At 37.6% G+C, this 13,996-nt stretch overlaps 1 pseudogene; it reads right to left on the bottom strand.

Annotated features, from left to right (window-relative positions):
* LOC127934115 (hydrocephalus-inducing protein-like) overlaps positions 1-10,723 on the bottom strand; it is a 30,116-nt pseudogene extending 19,393 nt beyond the window's left edge.
* Positions 10,724-13,996: the final 3,273 nt, after the last annotated feature.

The raw sequence follows: 13,996 nt of genomic DNA, 5'->3' as shown, positions 1-13,996 counted from the left end.
AAACAGAGCCCTATGTTCTCTATGATGCCTGAGTGCCGGCACACTGACAGCCAACCAGCTGATAGCTATGCAGTGCAGCAGTTAGGCGTGGGACGCAGAAGGGCAAGTCTATATTCACTTCTCACCTTCTCTCATCTCTAATTTACCATTAAATCAATAAGGACTCAAGGAGGCATGCATCTCTGTAATGCTCTAGAGAGGATGTCAATAAACAGTTACGTGCATCTCCACTAAAAGAGGATTAAGTGTGGCTTTCAGGACCTTCATCAGTGTAGTATTCAAACTTCAGCCGATTATGTCAGAACCACCGTTGGCTAATATATTTCAAATTGTTTCGCAGGATGTAGTCCAGTTATCAGTTAGAGATGATTAAAAGTTGATGCATATAAGAAAAAGGAACTGGAAGAACAGAACAACCATGAAGTTTTGTGAACAGTGGACACATGATATTGTTAAACTCAAAGACAACTGCATGAGATTGCATGAGGTTGTTTTACCTGAAGTGAGTTCCCTAATTCAGGCTAGGAGCAAAGGGCTGACTATGGTGGTGCCCTTTTCTTTTGGCCAAAACAGGAATGTTAAAAATCATCATACATGCACATGGTATAGCACACAATCTTTCCATAGTAAAGTTTTAAACATATGACAGCAAAAGGATAACATTGAAACATTCTAATAATTCTATACATATAAATTAAATTTTAATTTTGCTCACAAGACATGTATACATAAAAGTGGTTACAAATGTGACTAGTTGGAAAACACACAGCCCCACTTTTTAATGCTACGCAAGGCTTAATTTATTTAATCAAAAATAACTTATCTTATCTTAAATATCTTACATAGAGATTTTGTTTAACAATGTGGAAGTATTTACTGTCAGTTTTGATCAATGATCATTATTGATCAACGTGTCCTTGCTGAAGAATAAAACTTTTGACAATTTTTTTTTGAAAAAAGCAAAAATTAAAACTGAAATGCTCACCTAGATAGGAATAACTTTTAATTAATATACAGCAATGACACACTAAAGCGTCTATTACTTACAATATATTCTCCAACATAGGGCTCATGAAACAAAAATCACAAGCACAAATCAATGGTAAACTCCCTTATGTGTGTGGACTGATTCTTCTGTGTCTTATGTAATGTCCAGGGGAAATGATCCCACAGTGGATGAGTTTTCTTGTGGGGAATGAGAAATATTAATGATCATTCCCTCCCGGTTGGCTTCAACACAAGCAAATGCCAGTCAATAGCCAACCGCTCAGCAAAATCTTATCTCAGTCTTGTAATTGAAGAGTTTTAAATAAACATCCATGTAGCGTATGTGTTTCTATGTCTATGTCCTGCCAGCAGGATTCTCTTTATCTAAAGGGAGAAGAAAAACTGGCGATAGTATAAAGGAATTGTGATCATGTATCAGTTTTATAATGAGTACTGAATGGCTAATGTATGGACACTGATTGTGCTTAAACTGACCCAGGAGTCTGACATCTGCTCTATGCTGGGGTATTGACATTGAGGATATGCATATAAGCCGTTTTTCCTCTGAAGCACCTCCTCTCTGTCCTACTTTTTCTCTTTACTTTCATTATATCCTTTCATTTTCTCATTACAAGAAAAACACAAATGAGAAGAAAAAAAAAGAGCAAGCTCATCTTTGCATGCAAAAGTGCACCTCACCAGATGCTTAATTTGCACCACTTTTCATAACTGTTGGCGGAGGATTCAAATCAATTTTCATAATGCGGCCAAATGATTGATGTCCTGCACACCAACTTTTAATTGGGATTTTCTGACTGAGCAAAGAGAACGGGTGTTGGTGTGTAAAGGGATTCTGATTAATAGAGTTTTATTTATCTTAAGAATGGGGCTCATGGTGATGGCTGAGTATAGCTTTTGGCACATTTATCATCATTCTCATTACTCCCTCCTCTTATAGTCCTCATAGGAATAAAGAAGTGAGAAGACTGTAGAGAGGAAATTGAAGGTAGAGTATTTCCTGTTTCAATGTGCACAATGTAATACATTAATATAGTCAGTATTAGTAAAAAAAATAAAAACAGTCATTTCATAATATATATATATATATATATATATATATATATATATATATATATATATATATATATGATCACAGAATGTAACAACTGTCCAATCAGAATCAAGTATTCCAGAAAATTGTGTCAGAATCTCACAAAAATGAATAGGCAGCTAACTTTTTCATATCCAACTCTTCAAACTGATATGGATTATGAGGCAAGCAGGACCTATATATTTGTGTTTGGCTAAGTATGTTTGTGAGGCTGACGGTGTGTTAGAGACTGATCAGGAGGAACTTTACTCATTTCTCATATTCACTGAACTGTGAGCCATTGCAGAGCCACATGAATAATTCTGGAGAAATATACTGACTATCAGAGGTAGTAAAGGGCTTTGGTAGCACTTTATATGAGGAGCCCTTTGAAATATATTTTAATGTATCCATCTTTTTTTTTTTTTTACATAAGAGCAGGTACGACGATTTGTAACTTGAATATGCAAGGCTACTGGTGTCTTCTGCCTCCAGATATTTTAACTATACAAAAACAGTCTGCTATGCTGCTTGATACTGCAAACAGGTATTTGTTTTCATATTATTTACATTTATTATGGTCATAGACACACTAACTATTTGTTTGTAGTGCAAATAATTTGTCCCTGGGCCAGGATCTAAAATAATTCATTTAAGTACATATTTCAATCTAGTGCACCTTGTGTCAAAAAAGTTTAGTCTCTGCTGATTAGTCCCAGGACGGGCCAATGGTAACACAGTCATGATCAGCAGGAGGCTGCCCTTGGAAGAGGGAAACTGCAAATTCAGTATTCAGCAAGGAAGACACGCCTTTGAGCAGGCAGAGGAAAGAGGAAAGAGTGAGGGCCCTATCATTTGAACTGTGCCGGACTAAAGGAGGTCAGCTGGGAGACATAGATCACTCCGTAAGTCTTCATTTGAAAGAGAAGTGGCAAAGCAAGTGGGAGAGAGATAGACGAGGGGAAGAGAGATAGACTAGCCGGTCGATAGGGAGCTAGATCGAGGTTGGGGCGATTTCCCCTTGAGAAAGGAATCAAGTGAAGAACAAGCCAGCTGAAATTTCAATAATAAGATCAGACCTGCATTAGATGGTTTAACACCATTGATTGCTTTAAACTTCATCATCGTGCTGTAGAGCTTTACAATGGAACCAAAAGCCAGTCTCAGGAGAGACATATCTTTTGAAAAACTCACAATACTAGTTTATCACAAACTACATAAACAGATGGACGCATAACAGCAAAAGACTGCGTTTCGAGTATTTTCAATTCACATGGCACTCTTGTCAGCATCTGCCTGGCACTCGCACGCTATCGAGTGCCTGTAATGAAGTTCAGGATCGACTGAAGCTGGAAAATGTTTGTTAAAAACTCTGGGCTTATGAAAGTCCTCAGCCAAAGTGGAGAAGACATCAGTTTACCAATGAGTGTCGGTCCGATACTGCAAAAGAGAGAACAAAACCAAAAATGGAAATTAAAAGGAATTAGGATCTTTAAAACACATATTGTGGTACAACTCTTATCTAATCTAATTTTTTTTTTTAAATGGACATCAGGTGAAGAAACTAGGCCCTAGAGAAACAGTACTGAAGCTATTCATCCCTTCTGTCCCAATAAAACCCACCATTGGAGAACGAAATCTGGCTGGGATTGGGGAGTCGTTGACAGCTGCAAAGTCCTTGTGACATCAGTCAGCACAGGAATTCAGCTAAAGTTCAGCTTGGCAGCAATGACAGAGACAGAAGGTCCCTGTTCAACACAGGAGAGCAGGAGCTCCTATAGAAAAAAGAAATACATACACAGTATCAATAGCAATGACAGTCTTTCATCAGAAATGTAATGAAATCCATTTGTGATGTTTCACTGATATAAAACAAATATTTAAAAAAATCATAAACTGAAACACTGCATAGAAAAATGCTATGAACCAGATCTATTAATAGTGAACATAAACTCTGACAAAGAGAAAAAGCTGTGTATGCATGAAATTATCCATTTTAATAATTTGTATGTACTGTACACCACTAGTACAGACAGAGGGAGGCTGTTTAATGCAGCATCTCATGTAACAGCTGAGGAGAAGTATCCTGTCTCATGTGAAAATGTGGCAAGGCTTCTGCTCTGAAAGAGAAGTGGCAAAGCAAGTGGGAGAGAGATAGACGAGGGGAAGAGAGATAGACTAGCCGGTCGATAGGGAGCTAGATCGAGGTTGGGGCGATTTCCCCTTGAGAAAGGAATCAAGTGAAGAACAAGCCAGCTGAAATTTCAATAATAAGATCAGACCTGCATTAGATGGTTTAACACCATTGATTGCTTTAAACTTCATCATCGTGCTGTAGAGCTTTACAATGGAACCAAAAGCCAGTCTCAGGAGAGACATATCTTTTGAAAAACTCACAATACTAGTTTATCACAAACTACATAAACAGATGGACGCATAACAGCAAAAGACTGCGTTTCGAGTATTTTCAATTCACATGGCACTCTTGTCAGCATCTGCCTGGCACTCGCACGCTATCGAGTGCCTGTAATGAAGTTCAGGATCGACTGAAGCTGGAAAATGTTTGTTAAAAACTCTGGGCTTATGAAAGTCCTCAGCCAAAGTGGAGAAGACATCAGTTTACCAATGAGTGTCGGTCCGATACTGCAAAAGAGAGAACAAAACCAAAAATGGAAATTAAAATGAATTAGGATCTTTAAAACACATATTGTGGTACAACTCTTATCTAATCTAATTTTTTTTTTTAAATGGACATCAGGTGAAGAAACTAGGCCCTAGAGAAACAGTACTGAAGCTATTCATCCCTTCTGTCCCAATAAAACCCACCATTGGAGAACGAAATCTGGCTGGGATTGGGGAGTCGTTGACAGCTGCAAAGTCCTTGTGACATCAGTCAGCACAGGAATTCAGCTAAAGTTCAGCTTGGCAGCAATGACAGAGACAGAAGGTCCCTGTTCAACACAGGAGAGCAGGAGCTCCTATAGAAAAAAGAAATACATACACAGTATCAATAGCAATGACAGTCTTTCATCAGAAATGTAATGAAATCCATTTGTGATGTTTCACTGATATAAAACAAATATTTAAAAAAATCATAAACTGAAACACTGCATAGAAAAATGCTATGAACCAGATCTATTAATAGTGAACATAAACTCTGACAAAGAGAAAAAGCTGTGTATGCATGAAATTATCCATTTTAATAATTTGTATGTACTGTACACCACTAGTACAGACAGAGGGAGGCTGTTTAATGCAGCATCTCATGTAACAGCTGAGGAGAAGTATCCTGTCTCATGTGAAAATGTGGCAAGGCTTCTGCTCTAAAAGAGCCTTCCACTCTTCCTGTAATAATAATAATAAAAAAATAAATACCTTTTGCTCTTTACTGTGTATTCTTTAGCATTGAGCTACATGGATTGTACATATATTTTAAAGTACTTAATGTAATTAAAATAATTATATTAATAGAATTATTTCACAATTATTGTTTTTACAAGTTTTGAACAGTAAAGTAAGCATTAATATAATATGCCCATACACTCACCCACGGTGGATCTTGGCAACCTTGTATAGCACAAATGGCTGCACAGAGAAACATAAATGTGTCATATACTTGAACATCAAAACACGTCATCAAATCTCTAATTTCTGATCAAGAAATTTGGAAAGGGCTGCAAACACATTCAGAAACAACCTAAGAAAGAAGTCCATAGCAAGCAGGGAGTTCATTATCATTGATGGATCAGCTGATTGCTCTTAGGGACAACCCTAAACAGGAAACAGTCCTGGAACTGAAGAACCAGGTTCTTGAGGACCACATCTGGCATAACACATCTACAGGGATACTCAGAAATAAGTTTTGTGTGTGGAAACCACTTCATTTACCCTACAAACTATATATTATCTAGCTTTGATTGGGAGAGCCAAAACTTCCTTTCCAACACTTTGAATGTCCATCACTAAAGCATGATTGCAATTTGTGCTGCTTAATATTTTAGTAGAAACTGAAATACTTTTATTAGGATTCTTTGATGAATAGAAAGAACAGCATGTATTTCAATTAGAACTTTTTTTGTAACAATTTAAAAGTCTTTACTGTCACTTTTGATCAATTTAAAGCATCCGTGCTGAATAAAAGTATTAATTTATTTTCAATCTTAATTCAATTTTACTGACCCCAAACATTTAAATGTTAGTTAATAATCTTCATAAGATTTTATATCTCAGTTATCATATCATAAAACAAACTTAACTATAATTGTTTAAATCACAATTATAACAGTTTTGAACAGATTTAACAGCTGCTGGTCTAAATATAGTGCTCCACAATCAATGTTACTCCAAACAGTTCAGACAGCAATGTTCCTCTCCCTGCAGTACTTTAAGTGTTTCTGAAACCGCACATATGGGATCACAGACAACTGTCACCAAGAAATGTAACCAACAAGAAAGGCAAAGTACTCTCCAGGTGCTTTTTTTTTATTATGCTAACATGTCTGAGAGGCTACCAGCCAGCTGTGTGATGAATCTGGGAATATCATCCCATCCCACAAGCCCCTAATATGTATTCTTGTGCTGAGGCCTCATTAGAGCATGGTGAGCCACTCTTGTGCCACAGACTGGGAGAGGCACATTTGCACACTGACAGGAGACAGCCACATCCACAGGAAGCACAAAGACAGGCGGACACGTCCAACAGATTAGCCCTCCAAAGTGCTGACAGCTCCCACTGATGGGAAAAGACCAGCACATGACAGGTACGCAAGGTACCTGGCAACCAGTGAAAGGGTTATGGGCGAGATAATCACAGCCCTAGAACAAGAGAGAGAGAGAGAGAAAGAAAGAGAGAGAGAGAGAGAGGAGGGAAGGAGCCACTATTCTCATTTATCACTTTTTCCAATATATTCCACCTCCCATTTTTCTATTAATGTAATACAGAGACCCTTTTTCAAAAGTCTAAGCTGTCTGAGGTTTAATAGGGATTAAAGGTCTTCTCTGCAGTTTTAAAGACCCAAGTTTCAATCTCTTGAGAGAATGTTGATGTTTTTGGCATGGACAGGTCATGGGAATCGTCTCGACTGGTCACTTCAGCTTTTGCATAGGGAAATTGATTCAAATCACTTTGAGATATTCAGTGAGATAATATGTTGATGGCTCGGCATAGAATCAAAAAGACCAAATATACCTGGATATCAATCTCAGCCATAGCACGAACTGTGCCTGTGCTGGGTGATAAGATAAACTCTTTTAGGCTTCCTTCGGTTTTGTCTCCCGGTCCGCATTCACTTCTATTTAGCTGAGCGACCTAGTCTGTGCTGGTAATGCTTGCCTGTTCTGTACCATCTCCGGGAATCTGCAGTCCAAAGCTCATGGGCACCACTGAAGTTTTGCTAAAGCGACGTTTGCAGAAACCCTTGGGTCAGTGAGAGAAGATTACTGGTTTCATAATTAATATGCAAAACAAGCATTAATCGCTAACATTGATCTTGACTGACGAAGTGGAGAGTGCACGTTCATTTACCAGAGGACGCCTCCCAAAAGTCGAGCTCTGGGACACTGAAGAGGAATGTAGGTCCAATTAAACACCCTCTGTAAGAGATGAAGGGATGCGGAAACTTTTTTTTTTTTTAAATCTACTCGCCAGGAATGAAGGTCATTGAAAATGTAACACTACAATGAACAATGGTAATTCCAATGTTAATCCATCTTAATCAAGGGAGTGCTAGTTTGTTTGAAAGATTTCAGCAGAGCTATGCTTCATTCATTTAATTAAGGCTCAGCCTGTATAGATTTATTTAAGCAGCCATAAGCTAATGATTAAAACAACGAAGAGTGAAGGAGAAACATTGGTGGTTTTTGCTAATGGTCATAAGAGGGGGTTGATAAAAGGAAGGGAAGTAAAATATAGGTCAATCTTTGCATCAGACAAAGGATATCTTCACTGCTCTAAAAACAACTCTAACTAAGCTTAAGCACTTCTTGGGCTGCATCTGAATATGCCTAGATTACAACTATTCAGTATACTTTTTTGAAAAACAGTATGTAAAAATAGTAGCAAGTCTGAGATCAAAGTATTCCTAAAACTGTACATGGAGGACCTACAACTTCTGTTGAGATTCTGAAATGCACATCCAATGGCCACTTTACTGTCCCATGAAGTCAGGGGAGAGGATTTGTAAATGGAACTGAAGAAACGCAACTGACGCTGGTAGATCACATCATGATTTTAGTACATCCGGATTACATTCACACTACACACACTCATACCATACCGAACAAACTTTTTTAACAGTCACAAAGTAGCATAAGCTAAAATTTCTAAATATAAAAAGGTTTTACTATGATCTTTTAATAGTATGTTGCCTACAACACGGTTGGGTTACTATTTTAAAACTGCCATTAGTACATAATAAATGGAAACAACGGGGACTGGCAGGACATTTTCAAGTGTTGTGGAAAATTAGCAATTCAAGACAAAAGAAGTTCATTTAACAGATACCAATCAAGACTTTTGACTTTTTCAAATGTTAAAATAATAATTCATTTATGACAGAATTTGATCAAGTGATAAACTGTGTCTAGCATGAAGAAAAACAAGTGTCTCTTCTGATAAGAAGATGATTAAAATGCCTTAAACTACATATATTTAAACATTTCCATCGTACTGTACAGGGAGCGATTTCACTTAGGTTTTAAATGTGATATGAGTGATTTCCTAATTTAAAACACATTTAAAAATGACTAACAACCAAATACAAAGTTAAATATTTTACTTTTAGAATGGAATATATATATATATATATATATATATATATATATATATATATAAATTAATAGAAAATAAATATTAATTAGTTGAAAATAAACAAAGAAACAAATCTTTGTCTTGGCCTCAACTATGAACATTGATTAGGCCAGGGTTAATTTATGAGGTTTACCTGAATGTGACAATAACAGGCTCAGAGTTTCCCACTACAATGAAGTGTAACTCAGAGAAGACACCCAGTTCGTCAGAAGAGAAGTGGACGTCCAGTGTATAGGAGGCTTTGGGTGGGATCATTCCTTCAGAAGGGTTGAAGGAAAAGCAAAGACCCAATACTGTACTGGGCTTAACTCGTTTATACGCACCGCTTATTATTGTTCCTCAGAGGTAGCTAAGAGGATGAGAATACACACAGAGATAACACAAAAGAAACTTTTAATTGATTCATTCTTTCATGAGTGGGATCAGTTTATGTTGTTTAATCACTTGGACACTTCCTCAAAAAGAGGCCCATAGAGACAAATCATATTCAAACTAAAACTTCCAGGACAATTATATCATTGGGATCATGCAAAAGCTCAAATGACAATAGGAATTGGAAAGCCACAATGTTTACATAATTGAGTGCATTCAGATTGAGCCAAATATTGGTTTATATCAAGACTGTAATAATAAGGGGCTTTTATTATTCAAATAAAACTGCCGATGAGTACGTGCTACACTTGGCAGATTGTCAGCAACATCCTGATTAAATTTGCTGTGAGATCCTGCTTTCTTTGACTTCATAGCAAATCAGTGTTTTAAAGAGTTCTTCTCTATATTTTTTCTCCCACCACAACTGCATGTTTTAGTCTGTGTAATGATCTGGAAGAGGTAACGTTAGGTGGTTTTGTTTTTTTAGACTTAGCTGAACGTTAAGAAATGGGCAATAACACTAACAACCTCACTTACTGACTCCAATATAAAACATTTATTTAATTACATTTAATTTCAGAATCGCTGCTCGATTACTGAATAACAATGATTAAATACAGGATTTAATGGAATGCAATGTAATTTCATCTCAAACTTTTGTTTTTAGCATTAAGATGAAAACACGTTTTTCTACAATTTTACCTTATAGATCTGTTTTGAGCCAATGAAAATGTTCCTATGTCTAGAAATTGGAGTTGAACTGCAGTTTTGGGCCTACATTTTCTCCCTGTGTGCAGAGGGGCAACCAAGATTCACAACCTGTGTAAGTACAGAACATTCAAATGAGCAAACAAAAAAGAGCATGTTAGCATAATGAAACAGACTGTGAAATTTCAATGGCTACAATATCAACAGTCTGACTTTCTAGGTCAGTACTAATCTAAACAATAAGAATATTGTTAGACCTTAGTCAAACATGCAAATAAATGCAAACCTGCAGATGGGCCTAAGCGCCACATGCAAATATACTAATGCATTGTTAGAAAACAATACAAGCATGCATAAGCATAGTGGTGACAGCAAACATTTATTTATTTTAACATGACGTGTTTTCATGATGCTACTGTAAGTACCAGTGATTTCACAGTAAACAGTCTGCTGGTAGATCCTGAATTCCTGTGGTTTGAAAATGATGTTCACCACTGCAGTGCTTTTGGGCCAGATTTCTCCCTTCTGTAAACAAAGCAGCCAAATCAGCTGAGAGAAAACATAATTGTACCTCAGTCGCAATAAATTGATTTGTATTCATTTAAACATTTGATATTTGTTATATAAGTGCAATGTAAATTCTGTATTACTGTCTTTGTGCTGTAACCTTTAACTTACACTCCCGCAAAGTTTAGGGATACAGTTTTTTTTTTATGTCTTTGAAAGATGTATCTTATGCTTACCTGGGCTGAATTCATTCAATCAAAAATTCAGCAACAAGAATAACATATGTAAAATATTTTTAACATTTAAATTATTTATTATTATTTAATTTTTTTCTAATTAACAAAAAATGTTTTAATAGTTTTAGTTCTAGATTAAGGTAATAACCCTAAACTTTTTTAAAGTAGTGTATATTGTATATGAAGCTGCATAATATATAACATCAACTTCCACAGGTATTCATGACAAAGGCATTTATTATTATTATTATTATTATTATTATTATTATGGGAGGAATGATGTGAAAAAATGACCAAAAAAAAAAAAAAAACACAATAATCCCTGAAGCAGTGACACATGCAACGTGGTGAAAAATGTTGAAAACATAAGTCAGAATTGGTCACACAAACTTCACAGGTACGATCCCAGCAGGAGATGCATCAATAAACTTGGGATATCAAGGCCTCCTATCACCACTGCGCTCTTGAGCAAGCCACTTGCAATAAGGGTGCTCTAGTGGGGGCTGGCCTTCCAATTACATTGAATAAAATTATTTGCTAAATCACCAGTGAACAAATAGTATGTTGTGTCACCAGGCAGTGCTTGCAGAGAGTTGACGGAGCAGGTGCAATCAAGCTCTACTGCATGTCATCAGATGCTCATATCCAAGCAGAGGGGATACCGGTCTGTTTTGTTTTGCCTTGTCTCTATATGTCCTTGCCCAAGCCAAGTCCTGGTTTGTAAAAACTGTATTTGCATGAGCAGACAATGTGAGAGTAAATTAGCCTACTATGTAAAAATAAGAGCAGAATGGGAATGATTTTCCATTGTATCTATCCTCATAGCTGCACCCTTTTCCATCTTATAAATAAAATACACATAAAAATAAATGACACTGTGAGATGCAGAGGAAAATAGGGTCAGCAGTGTATCTGTGTATGTGCCTTTAAGAGGCTGAAAGTCACAGCGAGTTGGCAGAATTAACACAGATCACTGTTGGACGTGTCTTTTGAAGGTTATGTGATTGGCCAATAGAAAACAATACAAAAACAAAGCCTTGAACTGGACCTATATGCAGATCTGTCGTAATCTGACACCATTGCATGCACTCCTCTGAGATGCGCAAATACAGACACAAAACCAGGGAGATGACCAAAAATAAGGTGCATAACAAATGCAAAATAGAGAATAAAGAAATAAAAACAGATGTCATAAACTGTTAAGTTATTCAAACTTAATAACTACTTATTCAGAACTACTATTTAGTTAAAGTGCCCCTATAATGCAATTTCCAGTATTGCCTGTCATGCAGTGTATAATGTAGCTATGTGAATGTAAACTACCTGCAAAGTTGTAAAGCTGAAAGTGCACGATAAATAAGGATATTGTCTCCCAAAATAAAGAACTGACTCTCTACAGCCTAAATGAGTCGTTAGTAATCCGAATCCCACTTCACAGGGTTATACATTTGCATAATACGCACATATGTTCTACATTGGCCGACCACAAACAACTTGACCCCGCCCACATTCTACTGAATGCTCCTCTAATCTCGGGTAGTTCAACGTGAGATTCACAAAACACTTGCTGTTGAAAGATGTATCAGTATCATGTTTATTTGGATCAGCTGCTCCACTGAATCACAACCTGTAAGCATGATAAATAATAGATGTTTATATCTTCTGTAGAGCATTCAAAATACAGAACTATTGAAATAGGCGTATCATTTCTAACGCGTTGTATGCAGTAGACCAAATCACAACATACTAGGCCACAACAAACTTTGACCAATCAGAACAGAGCAGGCTCACGGAAAGGAATGGGTTTAGAGAGACTGTTTCTTTGAACTGCTTCGAACTAATCATTTGAGAATCGCTGGAAAATGAGCTGATTATAACTGCAGATTTTGAGAAAACGAAAGCGTTTTTTTTTTTTTTTTTTTTTACCTTGCATGCATGTAATCCTATTGTAGGAGACTCCCAAAACAATGTTAGGAATTGTAAAAATGGCATAATAGGGGCACTTTAAATACATCATATTTAACTCTCACCCACATAACAAATCCTTCTGGCTAACTAAAAACAATCTCAGTATCTTTTAAATTGCTTGGCTGAGTGGAGTGATGTCTAAGTTTGGTTTCCACCATATGTTTAGACATATGGTTATATGGTACGGGGACATCCTAGGTTTCAGATATAATTGCTGGTTGTGTAATATTGCATTGGGGAAGCTGAAATCTAGACAGTGTTTTCTGTCAGAAACTGCTCTATTTCATCATCTTCTTTTTGGTGCAGCTCTGAAGAAAGCCTACAAAAGAGGAAACAACAGAGAGAAAGAGAAAATTTGACAAGCACAAAGACAGACTGAAATGGGAATACATGCCTACACATTCATAATATAAAAATTATGTCATTCTGTTCTAAATTCTTAGCCAAAGAGATGTAGGCATCTCCACCATCATATAGTTCTTAGTTCTTATATCCTACATTTATATCTGCAGACTCTTCTCAGACAATTCTCGCAGTAGTTTAGCAGCGCTCCCCTTTTCTAAAAGGGTCGCCTATGAGCATGCTGCTCGGAGCTCGGAGTCCTCCTCTCATGGGAGACTGAATTCTCGTTTTTTTCATCAGAGCGCTCCAGTACTACATACTGTTTTGAGACGCACTGTGAGAGCAGACATCCTGCTGAGGCAGGGGCTGAGGCTCGGGGAATGGCGCCTTCGCACCAAGGTGTTGAAGTAGAGTTAGAGAGGTTGGCCAGACCTGGGTGGATTGGTTTTGCGGCTCAAGAGAGCGTCGCACTATCCCCTCTGGCTTCCACTGACTCATCCAGCTCCATTGGGGCTGGACGCCATGGTACAGGCATGGCCGAGGCTACATCTTTACGTTCCGTCCTCCAATTGCTCTGCTCCCGGGCCAATCCATCTACGAGCTGCTCTATCAGAGTGCCACGAGAGCCCCTCCTTTGTGACAGGCAAGACTTGGTAATAAACAGTTCTAAGTTCTTAGCCGTATCCCTTTAAAGGTATCTTTCGTGATTCCAAGCCTTCAGCTCTACCCCGGGCCGAGGCCCTTCAGGTAAGTTGGATATGTAGCTTAGGCCTTTGGCCATAAGGGATAATGTCATGGACAGCCGTCGAACAGTCCCAGGGGCGACTCCCGGTGAAATGGTAGAGTTGGTACTTAGTGTTTGCCATGATTCTGGCCTGCACTCCCCTCAGCATGGCGGCGTGGGTATACTGTTCCCCATAGTGTCCCTTCAGAGGACGCAGTTCGAAGTTCCCTTGACAGGGAACATCTCAGGTTACG

This window comes from Carassius gibelio, chromosome A18, assembly GCF_023724105.1.
Source record: "Carassius gibelio isolate Cgi1373 ecotype wild population from Czech Republic chromosome A18, carGib1.2-hapl.c, whole genome shotgun sequence".
Classification (NCBI taxonomy): Eukaryota; Metazoa; Chordata; class Actinopteri; order Cypriniformes; family Cyprinidae; genus Carassius; species Carassius gibelio.
The sequence above is the reverse complement of the archived record's forward strand: the minus strand, read 5'-3'. Positions and strand labels throughout refer to the sequence as shown.